This window comes from Apium graveolens, unplaced genomic scaffold (genome assembly GCF_009905375.1).
Source record: "Apium graveolens cultivar Ventura unplaced genomic scaffold, ASM990537v1 ctg4076, whole genome shotgun sequence".
Taxonomy (NCBI): domain Eukaryota; kingdom Viridiplantae; phylum Streptophyta; class Magnoliopsida; order Apiales; family Apiaceae; genus Apium; species Apium graveolens.
The window spans coordinates 96746-105540 of record NW_027418388.1 but is presented as its reverse complement, the minus strand read 5'-3'; positions in this window follow the sequence as shown (position 1 = coordinate 105540).

Here is an 8795-nt window from a genome sequence, read left to right as displayed (position 1 = left end):
ACCCTAACGTTCGCTTATGGTCACTCATACGCTTAACGAATCACCTAAGTCGTTCGAGTACCCTCGGCTCCACCATTTTTAATAAATTAACCATTAAGAGTTTTAAGGCGATTCTTTCGCGAGTACCTTACCAACTGCCTAATCCACTTAACATAATTGTTTCATATCCCAATTAGTCATTTAAGATCCTTAACCAAGGTTTCAAAGTAAGGCGAGGGGTAATGGTTCGTTCGCGAAACGCCGTTACTTAAAACGGTCGTTTCTCCTAAACCGTACATCGAATTCAAACGAACCATATATCAAAACGAAGCTCGTAATATGAACTATATAAAAATGACAATGGTAAGAATCTTACAGTGAGTTCATGGGTCCTGAAGTTAATAACAAAAACAGTCTAAGGTAAATCGGGCATTACGACGGCTATGTTTACGCGATTACCAAAGTTTAAACTACTCCAATCAACCACCAACCAACTCATAACCATCAATACAACAAAACTTCACCTAAACCATATCACATCAGTCCATAACCTCCAAGTTTTTCAACTCAAACAACCACAATCAAGACCTATGAACTATAATCAAGCTTTAATTACGAAAACACTTCCAAATCAAACCAAACTACTAATAATCACAATCTATGCTTCTCATTTCACAAAACCAACAATTAAACTTACTAACAAATAAAGTAAAGACTAGGGTTTGATGTTTATACCTTCCTTGGGAGGTGTTAAGTTGCTAGGAAGCCTTAGGAAGCCTCCTACAAGCTTGATCTTTCCAAAGAAATCAAGAACACAAAGTTAGGCTTTGAAGTTTCTAAAAGTCCGATTTAAAGAACTATAAAAATGAGGGTCTTACCGTACTTATTTGGACGAGACTTGTGAACAAGAGTTGTAGGTCATCTCAATATCTTTCTAACGAGCTATAGAACACAACATTTGAGTGAGTATTGAAGGAGATATGGCAGTTTGAAGTTGCTGTGTTTATTTTGGCCGAGAGCTTCTTCTTACAAAGTCAACTCTTCTCTTTTTCATTTATGTTATTTGCTTGGTTGATTCTTCTTTTTGTCTTGAAATTTGTTTTAACCTTTTTACCATGGTTAATTTTGTATGGCCCAAAATCACCCAACAAACAAAACTCCTTTGTCATGCTTATGCAAGCAAGCTTGTGTCATGTGACGACATCATCATTCACTACCTTTTTGATTAATCCCTTAATTACTTGGCTAATGACCGCTGATCTGTTATACGGTTCGCTTATCTTTTGTTTTTGTTTATCGTTTGAGGGATCATACCTGGGATCTTATTACTTAAGTTCCCCTAAACCTTTCTCAATATTTTATATTCCTTTTATGATCCTCTCTAAAAATCCTTGAATTTAAATCCTTTTTATCATGTTACCTTATACTCAATTTTTTCGGTATCTGGTGGATTTTCGGGAAAAATCAAAGTGTGCGGATTTGGATTCTGACGATCTTTACATACACTTATTTACTTTATGGAATATTAATACGATCTTAGAATTTGCATAACAGGTACTCCTATATAGCGTGGTCTGATAATTTTCCTTAATCAGCATCATCAGCAAAAGTTACTATTCATCCATGCTTCAAAAATTCCAAAAATTGGGGTTATTACACCGCGGCACCTCCGGCGTGAGGATGAGAGAGGGTTTTGAAGGAGAAAGGGGCAAAACGGGAATTATGCAAGTATTTTATGGTGTGTGAATATGTGTATATATGAAAAGAGTGTGTAACCTCTAACCTTCCTTTTGTCTTGCCTTTTATAGGCCTCCTACTAGGGTTTAGGGGTTTGTACCTTTTAATCTGGACCGTAGGTGTGTCTTTTGGACTGTAGAGCATGTGGACGTCTGGGATGTGCCGAAGTACTATCGAATCTGGACCGTAGGAATGTTCTGGATCCTGGGTATCTAGACGGTGGTGATGTTGCCAAGCGTCATGGGTTCTCCAAGGTTAAAGCTGAGTGCTTCCTGGGCTTTTCTTATTGGGCCCTGGACCTCTGTTATTGGGCCTGTACTAATATAAGCTATCATAGGGGTTTTTTGGTAGACCAGTTATGATCCCAGAATAAAGTATTCTTCCTATTCCCAACTGCAACACTAGTTCTTTCACACAAGAATTTAGCATTCTCAATGATTCCTCTCCATACATTAGACATGTTTGCTTTAGACTTAAACATATCTATATCGCATCGACTTTTTCAATACTTATCTCGAAGAACTCTAGACCACAGGGAATTAGGATATGATAGCCTATATTAGTACATGCCCAATAACAGAGGCTCAGGGTCCAATAAGAAAAGCCCAGGAAGCACTCAGCTTTAACCTTGGAGAACCCAGGACGCGTGGTAACATCACCACCGTCCAGATACCCAGGATCCAGAACATTCCTACGGTCCGGATTCGATAGTACTTTGGCGCATCCCAGGCGTCCATACGCCCTACAGTCTAAAAGACACACTTACGGTCCAGATTAAAAGGTACAAACCCCAAAACCCTAGTAGGAGGCCTATAAAAGGCAGGACAAAAGGAAGGTTAAAGGTTACACACTCTTTTCATATATACACATATTCACACACCATAAAATACTTGCATAATTCCCGTTTTGCCCCTTTCTCCTTCAAAACCCTCTCTCATCCTCACGCCGGAGGTGCCGCGGGGAAGCCACGCCCCTCCGGTTCTGTTTTGTAGGTTCCCACCCTACAGCTACACCGCGCGCCGCCGTCATTCTGCCAAAGCAGAGCTTGAGACCGGGCCCATAAAGGAGAAGACCTCGGGGTGAATTTGGAGTTATCACCCTACGTGCATATGCAATTGCTGATATCCCTACCATAATTGAAGGAACAATAGTAGAAGAACTATGAGAGCCTAATGTAGGGTGGAAATGGCATATGTTTGCTGACCTTCTACCTGAAGAAATTATTAAAGTAATTAATGCATATGAATTGAAAGAAGACCCTAGCATTGGAGAATTATTTTACTAGAATGAATCATCCAGAGGTAGATTTACAATAAAATCAGCTATGCAGATTATAGGAAGAGAAAATGTGGAGAATTATGACAAGAGATGGGAGCTCGTCTGGAAGGTTAAATAATAACAATGAGTTCATGTATTTCTTTGGCTAGGGATGCATGACTAATTAATGAGTAATGTGAATAGAGTTCAACGCCATCTTTCGAATGATCCTAGGTGCTTAAATTACAGAACTAATAAAGAAATAACTCTTCATATTTTAAGAGACTGTACATCAGCTAGAGAAGTTTGGAAAAGTGTAGGTGGGCTAGCAACAAAATTAAATTTTAGAAATGGGAGTCTGCAAGAATGGTTTAATGAGAATCAGAAACTTACCCCAAATGTGACTGAAAAACTAAGGTATGGCTAACTTACTTTGCTTTTACTATATGGTCGATATGGAAAGGGAGAAATATAGAACCTTAGGTAGAAACAATGACATGCCTATAAATATCAATGGTTTTTTATGCCAAACGTTCGAAGAAACTTAGAGAGCTCTTAACGATGATGTTCTGAATGGTGATGGAAAGTTTCAACAGCAACAACAAGTGTATATAAATTGGAAATTTCCTCTAGTTGGCTGGTATGCTCTTAATACAGACGGTTCTGCAAAGGGAACCCCAGGGCCTACATGAGGGGGAAGAATTATACGCAACTGTCAAGGTAGAATATAACACGTCTTTTCAACAAATTTTGGGTCTTTCTAATCTTCTCGAGCGAAATTGAAGGCGGCAGAAGCAGGTCTAGATCTAGCGAGGAGAATGGAAGTTAGATTTTGATGATTTAAATGGATAACCTATCCTGTATATATACTCTCCAGAGTTCGGGTCCTTAAGGGGGATAATACATTTATATTATCCTTTATTATCGAGAGATGATCAAAAACACCAACCAGGAGTTTTCTTCATTTTTTTCATTCTATAGAGAAGGTAATAGAGCAACGGATCGGCTAGCGAATCAAGAAGTAGTTCAGACTACCAAAATTCAGATGATTCAGGTGCCACTTCTAGAATTGGATCGTATTCTTCATGAAGACCTAGCTGGAGTGTCCCAACCTCGTTTAATATCTACTTAGTTTTCTTTGTAGGGGATCTTGCCCCTCTCTAGCAAAAAAAACAATTTAGTGACCATTAATTTGTAATTTAATGATCCCCTATAATTTAGTAATCACTTAATTAATGATCATCGTGACATACATTATCATGATGTCACCTTAGGACCCACAATGACATCACCAAGATGTAAAGAAACTAACTATAGTACTCCCCCCATTTTAAAATATCATGTCTACTTTTAAAAAATTACACATATTAAGAAAAGTGAATGTTGCCAATAATATAAGCTAGCATTTTATTGTCGCACTTTGGGCGTCGGTCTTTAAAATGCGGACCCTGTAGATGAAGTTTAAGGTGTGGGCTACTTGGAACCGACGTTGTAGATTATATTTAAGTTGTCCAGAATAAGGAACCGACATTGTAGATTAATTTTATGGTGTCAAATTAAGAAATATTGACGTTGTAGGTTGTTTTAATGTTTTAATCTTTCCCGCCTTTTTTCTCGCCAAATTGGTTACCCTTTTTGCTTTAAACATTTATCATGTTTCTTTTTCTTATTAGACATAATTATCTAATAATTAAAAAAATAGTTTATGAAATAGAATTTTTATATTACTAAAACAGATGTTTAATTAACTTCGCCCAAGTACATATATTTCTATATATGTGTACGAGTTATCATTTAAAAACTTTATTCATAAAAGTTTGGACATTCAATTTTTATTATTAAACAAAAATTTAATATCTTCTCGGGAAAGATGTATAAAACAGGATCAGGCCGAGATATATGAAATGTAATTTTTATAAAATCAAATATCGGGTTGGGATTTTCTTAACACCGAGCCGGGCTGTGCCGAGTTTCACATATAAAAGATTTAGATTAAATTTAATTTTATCCAAAATTTTATCCGGATCATTTGAAAATACACTTAAAATTCGGGGTTTTTTCAGGAAGCACCGGTAGGATTGTGTTTTTATCATAAGGATCAAGTCGGGCTTTTATTTAAATTTGGCCTTTTATCAGGACGAGCCACATTATTTAAAAATAATGTGCATATTTAGGATCGAGCTGACTAGAAAGCTATTTTCGGATTATATTTTTTGATAATTTTCCAGTCTCCCACCCCTTTACACGGTATCGGGTACCAACGGGTTGATTCCGCTCTCGATTTAGTCTTAATTCCACTTCGCTACAACTTTGTTATTAGGATTTCTATTGCAATTCATGAATCAAGCTTTAAGAATTGGGTACTTGTTTGCAGGAGTTAAGGATTTTTTGACCGTAACCAAGTCATCCTATGTTTGTATATGTATATTTTTGGTTAGAGGTTTGAATCTATATATATGCATATATGTAACATTTTTGTTTAGGGGGCATTTTCTATATTCTCGTTACTATAGGTGTTTGAGGAATGAGTGTTTGATATAGTGCAATTTGAGTGTCTGATTTTAATTGTTTATATGAACTTGGGAGATACTGGTTTCAATTTTTATATTTGACTAAAAATATATAGAAATTTAGTAAATTGTATTCATTTTGTCATTTAGTCATCTTACTCAATTAAACTTCAATAAATACATAAAATCTTTAAATGGTGACAATATTGCGATAAACCACTATCCAGTGTGTGTCTCTCGATGGTAATTATTTGTTTATAGTTTGAACTTAGTCAGTAAGAACATACAAAAATGATTCAATTCAGTCAGTAAATAAAGTATAACTACGGCACATATTTATGTGTTTATCATATTTAAATGGTTCTATACTTCTGTAATTTAGCTCAGTATTTTCTGTTTAGTTACATGCACTTCAGTCTCATGCTTGATTATTTATTATATCAAATAAGGTCAAATACGTACAAACGTAATGATATTGTATAAAACTATCGGTTAACATGTGAATTTAAACATGATGCTAATGTGTATATGTGATTTAAATATACTACAATATTTTTGTACAAGTATGCCTTTTTCGATGATCAAGAACTAAATTATCATATTACTATGTCGATATTTATCTTCGAGTAAATAAAATTACCTAATAAAATATTCTAGCAGTTTTAGTGACTTCGGGATTTTTTATTGTATTTGTAGTAACCCAAATTGAAATAATACAACGTTAGGTATGAAATGTCTTAGGTCTTTAATGAACTGTAGAGGGGGGTGAATATAGTTAAACAATCAAATCGAAATAACAAACACAATAGAAAGAATAACTTTTATTATTGATGTATAAAAACTAATTATAATACTCTCTCAAAGGATTAATAGATATCCTTGAGAGATGCTAGGTTATATTAATAATATAATAATTTTCGAACCACATAAAGTATAAACCTAATATATGCTTATATACTGCACAGTTACACAATCAATAAGGAATCCTAATACAATACAATAAGGAATCCTAAAAGATATCCATCTATTGATTGCTATAATAAGTAAAGTCCTACACCGACATATCTCTGCAAATATTTTCTCATTTGATATCTCCCAATTTCCAGCTTGATAATTACTAATGTGACTAAATACTGATGTCAAATGTTGATCAGCTAATACTGAAGGTAAATGTTGATGACGTCACCTCTGTCAAATACTGATATCAAATGCTGATCAATAAACTCTAATAGTTTAAATACTAATATTATCAATTTTTTATAACAAAATGCACACAGAGGGGGGGGGTGAATGTGTGTTTCTTGATTTTTCTTTTAAAATTTTATAAATTACTTTCAAGAAAATCAAGTTTGTGTTTAGACTTTAGAACTCGACAAACTATATAAAATTTGAAGTAAAAGATATAGAAAATAATTATCAAAGATTACTTGATCTTTATATATTAAAATCAAATATGTTGTGCTACAAATCCGAGTTCTTGAATGTTTAAAAACTCAGCAACTTCTTGAGAGAATACAATGCAATCTAGACTGTTTTGTTACAACTGGAACTAAGGACCTGTTGCATGTTTTACAGATCAACATGCACAGTTTACAGAGATTGCATTAAAATAGACTAACATAATATTCTTAATTCATTTTGTCTATTTCAAATTTTGAATGCTAAAAATCTGCATACAATCTTCCAGGTCTGTTACCTTTCTTTGTCCATTTCATCTTGACCCATGATCTTGCACTCTTCAAGCTGCATTTGCAGACTTTCCATTTTAATGATAAAATGGTTGTTGACAGATAATTTTGAATCTTCAGGATAGATGCATTCTATAATTGAAACTATTATCCAGATCTTCAAAATGTGTAGAGATGTATGTATTGTGATATAGAATAGCTTGTCTATATCTACACTTCTCTGTATATGTAAATGGCTTGTCGATATCTCTACTTCTCTACATGTAGTTTGACTTGTCGATATCTCTACTTCTCTACATGTATTTTAACTTGTCGATATCTCCACTTCTCTACATGTGTTTTGACTTGTCGATATCTCCACTTCTCTACATGTATTTTGTCTTGTCGATATCTCCACTTCTCTATATGGCAGATTGACTTTTTGACATCTCCACTTCTCTATAGGTCAAATTGACTTCTCTACAAGTAAAGTGACTTCTCTACATGCCAAATTGACTTCTTAATATACTTATTGATGTATTTGACTTAGAATATTTTTCGATCTACAATATTATTCTTCACCAAACTTTTTACCTTCATTCTGAGGCATGATCATGCTTGATCTTTTTCCAGAAATTTATTCCCATCTTGTCCGTTTACTGAAAAATACTCAAGTCTAGTCTATTCAAAATTTTTTACAGAAGCAAGAAATACCATTACAAATTACATAAAAAATTAAAAGTCAACTAAATCTTAAAATTTTCAATGTGACCTAGTCTTGTTATGTTAAGGCATGTCTTGCATAACATACAACATAGATTGTCAACATGGATGTACTTCGCGTGCAACAAAAAAGTATGTTGATGAAGTTTGATAAGTTAATTAATTATGCGGAGAATAATATAAAGAAGTAATGAGATAGGATTACATGTCCATGCGATGAATGTTATAATTTTAAAAGTAGCCTAGTGATACAGTGCGTTGTTGGGGTTAAACCCAATAGGTGGTATGGGCTTGGTGATAAAAAATATAATTGGATTGGGTAATAATTATATGGGTAGACAACTATTATCATAATTGAGTTGTGTAATAATTATATGGCTATTGGGTAGACAATTATTATTATAATGGGATTAGGTTATTAGGTTTGGTGGTCAAGTTTGTGATGGCTATATATACATAGTCGATGTATGTTTGAGTATTGTTTGACATAAGTATCGCTTGAGTGAATACCGTTTGGAGAGATTGATTGTATTATTGATAATTATTTGGATTAATAATACAAGTTGGGACGTGGGTTTTCCGCGTCATATATTATGTGTGTATTTTGCATTATTTGTTTGGTTGTATATTTGTATGTATTCCTCCTAACAATTGATATCAAGAGCCAAGGTTCATGATGGAAAAGGTTGGGGAATTTGAGATTGGATTGTTTAATGGAAGAAATAATTTTACCTTGTGGAAAAATACAGTGAAAGATCTGTTAATTCAACGAGGGTTATATGCGACTCTCGGAGTGAAGAAGCCTACTGAAGTTGATGATACAAAGTGGGGATACTTGAAGTTATGTGCAGCATCAACGATCTGGTTGGCCCTTGCACCGGAAATCAAGTATGATGTTCTTGAAGAGGACAATCCCAAGAAT